Genomic DNA, 12,085 nt, shown 5'->3' with positions numbered 1-12,085 from the left:
ATAAAGCAAGTCTTAGAAAATAAATAAAATAAATAAATAAACAATATCTTGCATCCTATCAGATTGTAAGGAATAAAATTAGAAATCAATGATACAATAAAAAATAGAAGCCACTCTATCACCTGAAGACTAAATTATATGCTATTGAATGGAAAATGGATAGCAGAAAAAATCAGGGATGAAATAAAAAAAAATACTTAGAGGTAAATGAGAATAGAAATACAACATATCAAAATCTGCGGGATGCTATGAAGACAGTCTAAGAGGAAAGTTCATTGCATTGAGCTCATTCATTAAAAAAATAGAAAGTCAACAAATAAATAAACTAAGACTACATCTCAAAGGCCTAGAAAAAGAAGAACAAATCAACACCAAAAGCAGTAGAAGACAGAATATAATTAAAATCAAGCTGAAGTCAATGAAATTGAAACAAAAGAAGCAATCCAAAAAATCAACAAAACAAAAAGTTGGTTCCTTGAAAAGAATCAATAAAATTGATAAACGCTTATGTCAGGAGCTGCCACATAGGAGTAAGCATGCATGGACCCTTAGACTTAAGGGACGGAGGTGTGGGACTGGCTTCCACTTGCAGCATGAGAGCAGGTGGACCTCACCTTCACTCGGCAGGAGATTGAAGCTCTGGGAGTGGGCATCACCCAATGAGACTGAAACACCAGTCCCTTGCCACATTTGGGTGTAATTTTCTTAAGTGTCTTCCCCTCAATAAATAGGGCTTCAGGTTGCTCTCACTCTCTTTTGTCACCTCTCTTGCTTCCCTTGTGTGAGCTGGGGCCAAGGAGCCATCAGTGAATCCCAAGAAAAAGGTATTTTCTCTGTCTCTGTGTTTTCTCTATTCAGTGCCAACCCAATTTACCTAGAGTGACCCTGACTAATTTAGTCATATGTTGCAACATGCTTAGCCACTCTTATGAAGAGAAAGAGAGAAAATGCAAATTACTGAAATTCACAATGAAAAAGAAATATCACAATAGACACTACCTATATACAGATGACCAACAGAACCTATTTTGAAAATTTATACTCTAATAAAATAGAAAATCTTGAAGACATAGACAAATTTCTAGAAACATATGACAGACTCAAATTGAATCAGGAAGACATAGAAATTTTAAAAAGATCAATTTCAAGCAATGAAATTGAAGAAACCATCAAAAGCTTACCAAGAAAGAAAAGCCCAGGACCAGATGGATTCTCAGCTGAGTTCTACCAGACCTTCACAGAAGAACTAACACCAACCCTCTTAAAATGATTCCATGAAATAGAAAAGGAGGGAACCCTTCCAAACAAATTCTAGGAAGCTAGTGTCCTCCTGACACCAAAACAAGGCAAAGACACATCAAGGAAAGAAAACTTCAGACCAATATCCCTGATGAATATAGATGCAAAAATTCATAATAAAATACTGGCAAATCACATACAGAAACATATTAAAAAGATATTGTACCATGATCAAGTGGGGTTCATTCCAAGAATGCAAGGTTGGTTCAATACACGGAAATCAATAAATGTAATCCATCACATCAACAGACTTAAAAATAAGAATGATATAATATCTCAATATATGCAGAAAAAGTATTTGACAAAATACAGCACCCCTTCACGTTCAGAACACTAGAAAAACTCGGGATAGGAGGAACATATCTCAACATGGTAAAAGCTAAATCCAAGGCCAGAATCATTCTAAATGGAGAAAAACTGAAAGCATTCCCTCTGAAAACTGGAACAAGACAGGGATGCCCTCTTTCACCACTTCTATTCAACATGGTTCTGGAAACTCTAGCCAGAGCAACTAGACAGAAAAGAAAGAAATTAAATGAATACAAATAGAAAAAGAAGAACTCAAACTATCCCTATTTGCTAATGACATGATTCTATATTTAGAAGACCCAAAATACTTCAATATTTCTAAAACTTATAAATAAATTCAGCAAAGTAGCAGGATATAAAATTAACACCTATAAATTAATTGCACCCCTATACATCAGTGATGAATCAAATGAAGAGAAATTAGCAAAACCCCCATTCACAGTAGCCTCAAAGAAAATAAAACATTTGGGCATCAATCTAGCAAAAGAGGTGAAAGGCCTCTACAATGAAAACTACTGAACACTAAGAAAGAAATTAGAAGTCCTTAGAAGATGGAAAGATCTCCCATGTTCTTGGATAGGAAGACTTAATATTGTCAAAATGGCCATACTTCCAAAAGTGTTTTACAGATTTAATGCAATTCCAATTAAAATCCCAACAATATTTCTCATATAAATAGAAAAAGCAAACATAAAATTTATTTTGGAGAATGAGACCCACAATAGCCAAAGCAATCCTTAGTCAGAAGAGTGAAACAAGAGGTATCACAATACCAGAATTTAAATTATACTACAGAACTATAGTTACAAAAATGGCATGGTATTGGCACCAAAGTAGACTTGTAGACCAATGGTATAGAATAGAAAACACAGATGCAAACCCACATAAATACACTTAACTCATACTAGAGAAAGGTGCCAAAATCATACATTGGAAAAAAAGATAGCCTCTTCAAAAAATGGTGCTGGAGAAACTGGAAATTCATATGCAGCAAAACAAAATTAAATCTCTAACTCTCACCATGCACAAAACTCAACTCAAAGTGGATCAGGAACCAAGGAATTAGGTCAGAGACCCTGCCCTAATAGAAGAAAAAGTAGGTCCAATTCTTTATCATGTTGTTTAGCCTGCAATCAGCACCGGCTTCATGAATGAAGGTTCAAAACGTTAAGAAATCTCTAGGGAGTTTTGAATTAAAGAGACAAGATTCTAATTACCTTTAAACCAGCTCCAGGATGGCTTCTCCTAGCTCCAGCCTCCAGCCACCTATTATGGTATCGAGGTTTACTGAACAGGCTAGCGAGAGAGAGAGAGAACACGCCAGGGAGTGGACTTTTATGGGGGAACAAAAAATTCTGGGGAAAATCCCATCCAATGAAGATTAAGGGGGGCAGTGTCCCAAGGTCATGGGCGATGATTGGGTCTTCAGGATATTGGCAAGACACGCATCCACATGGACAAGCCCTCGGACCTGAGAAGGGTGGGGAAAGCTCTGGACACAAGATGTGCCTAAGCGCCTCTCGCCCAGCCAGGGAGGTAACTCAAATCAAGTGCAAGGATGGCCTCCCATAATATTGGATTAGGTCCTGACTCCCTTAACAAGATTCCTAAAGTGCAAGAAATAAAATCAAGAATCAATAAATGGAATGAATTTAAACTAAAAACTTCTTCTCAGCAAAGGAAAAAATCAATAGTGTGAAGAGAAAGCCTAAAGAGTGGGAGAAAAATCTTTTCCTTACACACACCAGAGAGAGCACTAATCTCCAGGATATACAAAGAACTCAAAAAACTTAACACCAAACAACAAATAACCCAATCAATAAATGGACCAAGGAACTTAACAGACTTCAGAAATACAATTGATCAACAACAAACATATGAAAAAATGTTCAACATTGCTAGCAATTAGAGAAATGCAAATCAAAACAACTCTAAGATTTTATCTCACCCCAGTCAGAATGACAACTATCAAGAATACAAGCAATAGTTAAGTGTTGTCAAGGATGTGGAGGGAAAAGGTATACTCATACATTGCTGGTGGGACTGCAAATTGGTGCAGCCAGTATGGAAACCAGTATGAAGATTCCTTATAAAACTTGGAATGGATCCACCATTTGACCCAGCTATCCCATTCCTTGTTCTATACCCAAAAGACTTAAAATCAGCATACTACGGTGACACGGCCACAAAAATGTTTATAGCAGCTCAGTTCACAATAGCTAAACTATGGAACCAACCTTGATGCCCTTCAACAGATGAATGGAAAGAAACTGTGGTATATATACACAATGGAATGTTACTCAGCATTAAAAGAAAATAAAATTATGGCATTTACAGGTAAATGGATGGAGTTGGAGAATATCATGCTAAGCGAAGTAAGCCAGTCACAAAAATCAAAGACCAAATGTTTTCTCTGATAAGTGGATACTGATCCATAATGGGGGTTTGAGGGCATGGGAAGAATGGAGAAACTTTGGATAGGGCAAAAGGGAGTGAGAAGAGGGGAGGGGGCATGGGAGTAGTGAAGATGGTGGAATGAGATGGATATCATTATCCTAGGCACGTGTATGATTGCATGAATGGTGTGACTGTACATCATGTACGGAGAAATGAAAAGTTATGCTCCATATATGTACAATGAATTGAAATACATTCTACTGTCATGTTTTACTAATTAGAACAAATTTTTAAAAAGAGACTTCTGGCTGTATCTGTGAGGATGTTTTCAAAGATGATTGGCATGAGACAGCAAATGAAAGGGGAAACCCACCCTGAATGTAAGGAGCACTATCCAATAAGCTGCAGGCCCAGATGGAACATAAAGTGAAAGACATGAGGAAGCCTCAGTGGATGCAAGCTATATTCTGGAGCCAGTGCATCTGTCACTGCCCCCAAGGCCTGTGGACATAATGTAATCCCACCAGCAATTCTCCAGGGAGCTTCCAGGTCTTTGGTCTTGGGACTTTGCCCACATTATTGGCCCCCCCTATTCCTGAGGCATCAGGTTCTTGGGTTGAGGAGCTACTGATTCCTCTGGCTCTCCAGTGTGTAAACAGCCTTTGTGGGGCTATGCAGCTTTTGATCCTATAAACCAGTCTGATAAATCCTCTTTTATAATCACACACACACACACACACACACACACACACATGCACACACACACACATACACTCCACACACACTCACATACACATACACCCTGAAGGAGAATCTTCTTCTCTTAGGGTTAAAGTTGCCTAAAACCAGACAAAAGTCCTTTTCCTACAATTGGCTGAATTATGACACAAGTTCACTCTCAGCCTCAAGGGCTGAGGGCACTGATTGATTGAAAAACAATGGGATTCTGTAAATTAAGACAGAGATATGTGGGAGGGCCTTAATAATGCTAGAGACACTGAACCCCTGCACTCTGATGGTTTTATTTTTGCCAGAAGAAGTGGCCTCCTCATCTCAGTGGCAGGAGCAGCCCCACCACTACCCCTTGTCGGGTTGGCCTCTCCACTTCTCCCTGAGAGAACTAATCTTGCAATGTCTATGGAAACAGTAATGACCTTCCATGACACAGTGCAAGACAATGCTGATATGCCTGAGGACTCAACCTCACCACCCACCTTTTACCTGTAGACTCATAACCAGACTCAAGTGTTGGCAGGTCCCCTAGAGGTGAAGTGCATAGTGTTGCCCACAAAGTGCTATTCTCTGAAGGAACTTCTTGAGTTTTCGAATTTATACAAGCAGAATTCATGGGAACATGTATGGGAAAGGATTTTAAGGATGTGAAATAATGATGAAAGGACATAAAAGTAGACCAGGATTGAATTTATTGATCTGGACACATTAAGCAGACATTCTGGGTTTAATGTAGCAACTCACAATGTTAAAGGTATCTATAGTTTATTTGGCTTATTGTCAAAAGGTGAATCAAAAGATGGCCTACTATGAGAATAGAGAGATTGGAATGCTGAAGTAGGGTTGCCATGTAAGACCTTCATGTCCACATGGGAAGGGTCTAGAAGGTGTGCCCTTCACCACCACTTTAATAAATAGATTTGTGAGGGGAGCACGAGCAACCTGGAAGAGCTCTATCATTGTTCTTCTCTGTATGCCAGACCTTATGGTGGGAACCACAGTCACTCAATTTAAAAACTTAAATGTGATCAGTTATAACTGGATCCAGGAATGTCAGGGGCCAAGTGGTGGCATTCAACTTCTAAAAGCAAAGTGAGAGCACTCACCATAGTGGATGACAGAGGAGAAGCAATGAACAGAATGGTCTGACTCATGTAGATTTATGGGACTGATTAATCATGGTGGTCCCAAAAGTTATAAAGATGGGAGACCTACTAAATTCCTACTCAACTTAGATAAGCAGAAAAATTCCAAGGTAAATATACAAAAGTTTACCTTGAATCATAAGAATAGAGAATCACAAACCCTCAAAATGATCCCAGACTTGAGCTAGTTTATGGATCCAAAACCCCTTGAGGAAGAACCCAAAAATTTTAATGTTGATCTTTCTCCCATCCTTTCCCAAAATGGCCTATGGTCTTTAACTGTACATTGGTAAAAAGGAAATAATTCTAGGAGATCAAAGTAGAGTCTTATGGTAATCAGCAGGTCAATGGAATTTTAGCCAAGGTCCACTCACAGTGGGTCCAGTATGTTCCTGAATCCATCCTATGTCTCTTTCCCCAGTCTCAGAATGTATACTTGGTATACATATACTTAGCACTTGGAAGAACTTCCACATTGGTTTCCTACCCTGTGGAGTGAGAGCTATTAAGGTGGAAAAGGCCAAAAGAGAGTTATTAGAGCTGCCTTTATCTGAAAAATAGTAAATTATAAGTAAAGTATGTCCCTGGAGAAATTACAGAAATTAGTGGCACAATCTAGAACTAGAAAGATGCAGGGTTGATATTTCTTACCACATGCCCATTAACTCTCCTGTTTGGTCTGTGCAGAAGATCGATGGATTTTGGAGAATGATGATTGATTATCATAAGCTTAATCAGGTAGTGACTCCAATTGCAATTACTGTACCAGCTGTAGTCTCCTTGTGTTGTGGTTTAGATGTGGTGTCCTTCAAAAGCTCCTGTGTGAGACAATGCAGGAAGGTTCAGAAGAGAAATGATTGGGTTGTGAGAATCTTAACCCAATCAGTGAATTAATCCTCTGGTAGGGATTAACTGGTAACTGAAGTGGTAGGGTGTGGCTTGATGAGGTGGGAACTGACCACAGCTTTGGGTTTATATTTGTATCTGGAAAGTGAAGTTTCTCTTTCTGCTTTCTGATCACTATGTGAGCTGCCTCCCTCTGCCACACTCTTCTGCCATGATGTTCAGACTCACCTCAAGCCCCAAGGAATGGAGCCTACTGTCTGTGGACTGAGACCTCTGAAACCATGAGCCCTTAAACAAACTTTCCTCCTCTGGTCAGGTCTACAGTGGTGAATAAGGTGACTAAAACACCTTGCTTGAATAACTTACCTGGCAGGCAGCTAATGACTAAGAAATGCCTTTTTCTCCATCCTTCATCATAAAGGCCCACAAGAAGTAATTTATTTTGCTTAACAAGGCCAGCAATATACTTTCACTGACTTACCTCAGGGATATGTTAACTTTCTACCCCTGTGTCATAACTTAGTTCACAGACATCTTGAACAAGATATCACATTGGTCAATTACTTTGATGATATTACGTTGACTGGACAAAGTCTGAACTTGTTGGTGAAGCATTTGCATGTCAGTGGATGGGGATTAAAGCCAACTAAAATTCTAGGGCCTCCTACCTCAGTGAAATTTCAGCAATGTGGGGCATGCCAATATAGCCCTTCTCTAAAGTGAAGGATATGTGCTTCATCCAGCCCAAGAAGGAGGCACAATGCCTAGTGGTCCTATTAGGATTTTGGAGGCAGTGCATTCTTCATTATCTAAATGTGTGTTTTTTTTCTGGCTTGCCTGTTATGTGACTCAAAAAGTTGCTAGTTTTGAGTGGGGCCCAGAAAAGGAGAAGGTTTTACAACAGACCCAGACTGCTGTGCACACTGCTCTGCCAGTTGGACCATATGACTCACAACACCCAATGGTACTTCAGATGTCTGTGGCAGAAAGGGATGCTGATTAGGGCTTTGATAGGCTCCATTGCAATGGAGGCCCTTGGGATTTTGGAGCTAGGTCCTGACATCATCTTCAGACAACTTCTCCTCCTTTGAGAGACAGTTCTTAGCCTGCTACTGGTCCTTGGTGGAAACTGAATGCTTGACCACAGGCCCCCCAAATTACCATGCTAAAATAGTAACTCCCTGCTTTTCTGTGGTGGTGGTAACGTACTGTGAGGGGTTACTTTGCTTTCACACTTATTACACTATTCTCTTGGTCTCCCTCCTTTGCTCCTGTTTTTAGTAGGCCTCTTTATAACTTTGACTATGCTGTTACATTCTTAGGAAGTAAATTTCTTGCATGTCCCAGTAAGCATGTCACCTCCCATTTGCTCTGTTCTTGACTTTTGGCCTTATATCTTACTTCTTGCAGCAGTTTGTACCCTACTTCAGACCACCTAGCATGTTTTTCTAAACACTATGCTTTATCTCACAGACATTACCATCTCAGTTAACAGACAAAATGTATTGTTCAAGATTATATGTCACACCTGTAAGGGGTAATGCAGAACCCCAGTGACAGGGCACATTCATTGAGAACATTAGAGTCACAAAACCCCACTTCACCTCCTGTCCTTATTGGCAGATTTGGGAATGAGAAAAATGAGTGGTAGAGCAGATGTGACACTTAGGGGAGGATCAGAAAGAGGTACTGTGATAGCTAGTTGCGGGTGGGGAGTGGGCACACCAAGAAGAGGGGAGAGTTGGGAGGTAAGGTCTGTGTCAGACAAAAACTTGCAAAAATACATCATTAAGTGGGATATTGGAAGTGAGTGTTTGAGGTTACATCAGCTGCTAAAATATTGAGTCCTTTCTGAGAGTCAGTTCTACCCAGCAACTTCCAGAAGGCCATAAGCTCCCCTTCTCGGGAGTTCTGCAAGGTGACCACTCAGAGGATACTATAAATAAGATTTGTGTCTCTTCTAAGACTGGATTTTTCTGAACACTCATTAACTTTTAACTCCTGCATATTCTTTTTGTGGTTTCTACTAAGTGTACTTCTGCATGCACTTGCTTAATTTAGCCACGAGGTCACTACTGTCTGCTGATATGAGATCAGAACTGGTCACAGCTTGTCAGGAGCATGTGATGGCAAGTTCTCCAACATGTTTTCCATTCTTAGCATTAATATGACATCATTTTTTCAGCTTAATGTGCCAACCAAGTCTGTCTTCTTGGATCATAATGTAGTGTTTCATATCAAAATCATCCTTAATTTCTACAACTGACTGCCAAAATGCTTTCTAAATCTGTTTATACTAATTTGCATAGCTGCTAAGCAATTGACAAGATGTCAAGATTCAACTAAGCACTCTCTTTTTTGAGAAATGCTTACATTTTAGGAATAAGAGTTTCCAATTGGTGGTGTGAACCTTGTGAATATATCTGGGCATCATATCATAGTGAATATATTGGCTCTGTTGCCCTACAAACACCTCTGCCAGCCCCCCACAAACCTCCGTGAGCCACTCTCACCCAAGCTTGGCTCAAGGCACACCTGTGCCAGCAGAGGGCAGCAAGGGGTTGGAGTATGTGAGATTGGGGGCGTTAGAGGTGTGGTGGCCCGCATGAAGTGACCAGATGGCTTTTTTTTTTTTTTTTTTTTTTGCAGTGGGAGAAAGCCATTAGCCATTCAGTCAGGGACTGGAACTGAGGATAGGGACAAAGAGGAGGATTATGCAGAGTAGTGAAGAATATGGACTGTCCTTGCTCCATGGGTGACAATGAGCACTTTGGACCTTTCTTTCATCACTCCTGACTTGTGCCCCATTAAAGGAGTTGAATGAAGAGATTTCAGAAAAAGCTTGTAATTATTGTGTCCTCTGATCAAGTATGAAATGATTATATGTTAAAGCAGGAGGGATGGAGTTTAGGCCCAGAGAATAAGCATGCTCTGAGATACAGGAACAGAACACCAGCAGGGAGGGAGGCTAGCGTCAACCCTGCCTGAAGACACTCGACTTTCCCATCCTTTGGGGTGGGGTTGGTGGTTTCTACTGGTGCAGACATAGACCTGGGGTACCCAAGCCTCCTCTGTGCTATTTTCTATTCTACATTTTTGCATCCCAGAAGCTGTGACATTGAGCTAAGCCCAGCTCTGAGCTCTAGATATCTGGGTAAACCCCCAAACCAAAAGTAGTCTCAGGGGGCCCTACACAGGGCAGCTATGACAGGACAGCTCCTCCCAGGGCCACCTCATGTGCCTTGGAATCAAGGTCTTGCTGCAGTCTGCTCTTGAGGGTTACAGAGTGCTTCCACTTCCCTTCTACTGTTTCGCCCCCACAATGATCTATGAGGTCGGCAAGATGAGACAGTTTTATTCTAATTTTATAGATGAAGAAATTATGAATCATAGAAGTAAAGTAGCTTGTAGTGTCAGACACTACATTAGAACTTCTCTGTGCTCTAAAAATCCCCTGGTCCTTACCCCTCGCTGCTTCTGCCATCTGCATTGGAATTACTGCATTATGTGTGTGTCCCCCACCTTGTTCTGAAGATGGACAAGCGTCTTTCAACTATGTTCTAAACTCACCATACAGTGGTGACACAAGGCGCATTGGTGTCACGTGAGGAGCAGAGGGGGACATAAAATTTCAGGTAGATCTTTGAGTTCCAGAGGGATGTGTGTGGGCACTTCATGGACACATAAACGGACACACTCTCTTTCCCAGAACTCCCTTCCCTGAAAGATACGCTGCATAATTGATAGAACCCATACAGAAGGAACGTGGAAACAAGAGTGACAATAGAGAGGTGACATCTGTGGTGAATCTGTCACCTCTGCCCGCAAACAAGCAGCTTACAGAAACTGGGGACAGTTTCAGGAAGGCACAGTTATAGACACACAGCCAGATAAGCTGGAAAGGACATTCATTTGACAGGTCCAGTCCTGTGAGTGGGAAGGAGAGGAACCAAAGCCCACAGAGGACAAGGAGAGCCACAGGCCCTGGGCTTAGCGGTTTTAGTGTAACGTGTTGTCAACAGGATCGCGCACTCGGTGGCAGTGAGGTAGGGAATCCACCAGCAGATAAGGAAATAACAATCTTATCCGGTCTGCAGCTGGTTTCTACAAAGTCCACAGTATCAAATTATTAAAGGTACATGCATTGCCCAGGCTGTTTTAATGCTAATAAAAAGATTATGGAATGAGTTAGAAAAAAACATTTTATTCAAGATATCTCAAAATTTGGTTACTAATTAAAATATGTGAGTCAGATATCCAGATGTTCCTGTATTTTTAGCTTAAAACTTAAAGTTCTCTATTTTATATTTTAATGTCATACTTATTTTAAAAAGTAAGATTAGATATGGTAAGTGAGTAAAAAAATGTCATCCATGAGAAGATGACTATTGTGCTCAACCTCTTTTGTGTAACCTATTTCTGTGGCTTGACTGTGTCTCCCATAGTTTACGGGTTATTCAATTAATCCTCAACGCAACAGTGTTGATAGGTAGAATCTTTAAGAGGTGATCCATGAATGGATTAATACCATTATCATGGGGGTAGATTCCTGATAAAAGAATGAATTTCTCTCTCCTCTTCTCTCCATCCTTCTTTCCCTTCCTTTCTGATTTCACCATGGGATAATGCAAAAAAAAAAAAGTGGAGTCCCTCTCCAAATCTCAATCTTGGACCTCTCCAGTCTCTAGAACTATAAGAAATAGATCTTATAAATCACCCAGACTCAGGTATTCTGTTAAAACAGTACAAATTTACTATAATAATACTCTAATTATATGTGTTTCAAAAATACATTGAAATGCTATCTCTAAAAATAAGTTCCTTGTAACAACACTGTCATGTCTTAAAATAAGCAACAGTTTCTTGTTTTGAAGTGATGCAAAATTCCCCTCCCCAAAATATACAAGCATTCTATTCTTTCTAATTTTTTCATATCTCTCTTTGGTTTCTGAATCACCACCGCCACATTCCGCTCTCCACTATATCAATCTCACAGGCAATGGACTCCCACCCTCATATGCTCCCAAGTTTCTTCTCCAAATAGAAAGAAGGAAATGCTGGTTATCTCTCATAATCAACTTTTATTTCTCAGGACACTTATTCATTAATTTGACATATGCACTGTAATGTACAGGCACTGTTCTATTTGTAGGAGAGAGCGCAGTGAGCAAAGTAAGGACTTTTGATACTTCTTAGATTGTATCATGGTTGATCTTACGGGGAAAAATGAGGCAGGAGAAAGGGAGAGAGCCAAAGTTCAGGGAACCATGATTTATAAATAAGACAAGAAGTACTATTTAATAGGTGATAGTAGCTCTTAAAGAAGAGACAGTCATTTGTGTATCTGGGGTGGGGAG

This window comes from Marmota flaviventris, chromosome 10 (genome assembly GCF_047511675.1).
Source record: "Marmota flaviventris isolate mMarFla1 chromosome 10, mMarFla1.hap1, whole genome shotgun sequence".
Lineage (NCBI taxonomy): Eukaryota > Metazoa > Chordata > Mammalia > Rodentia > Sciuridae > Marmota > Marmota flaviventris.
Note: the sequence above shows the minus strand (reverse complement) of the source record.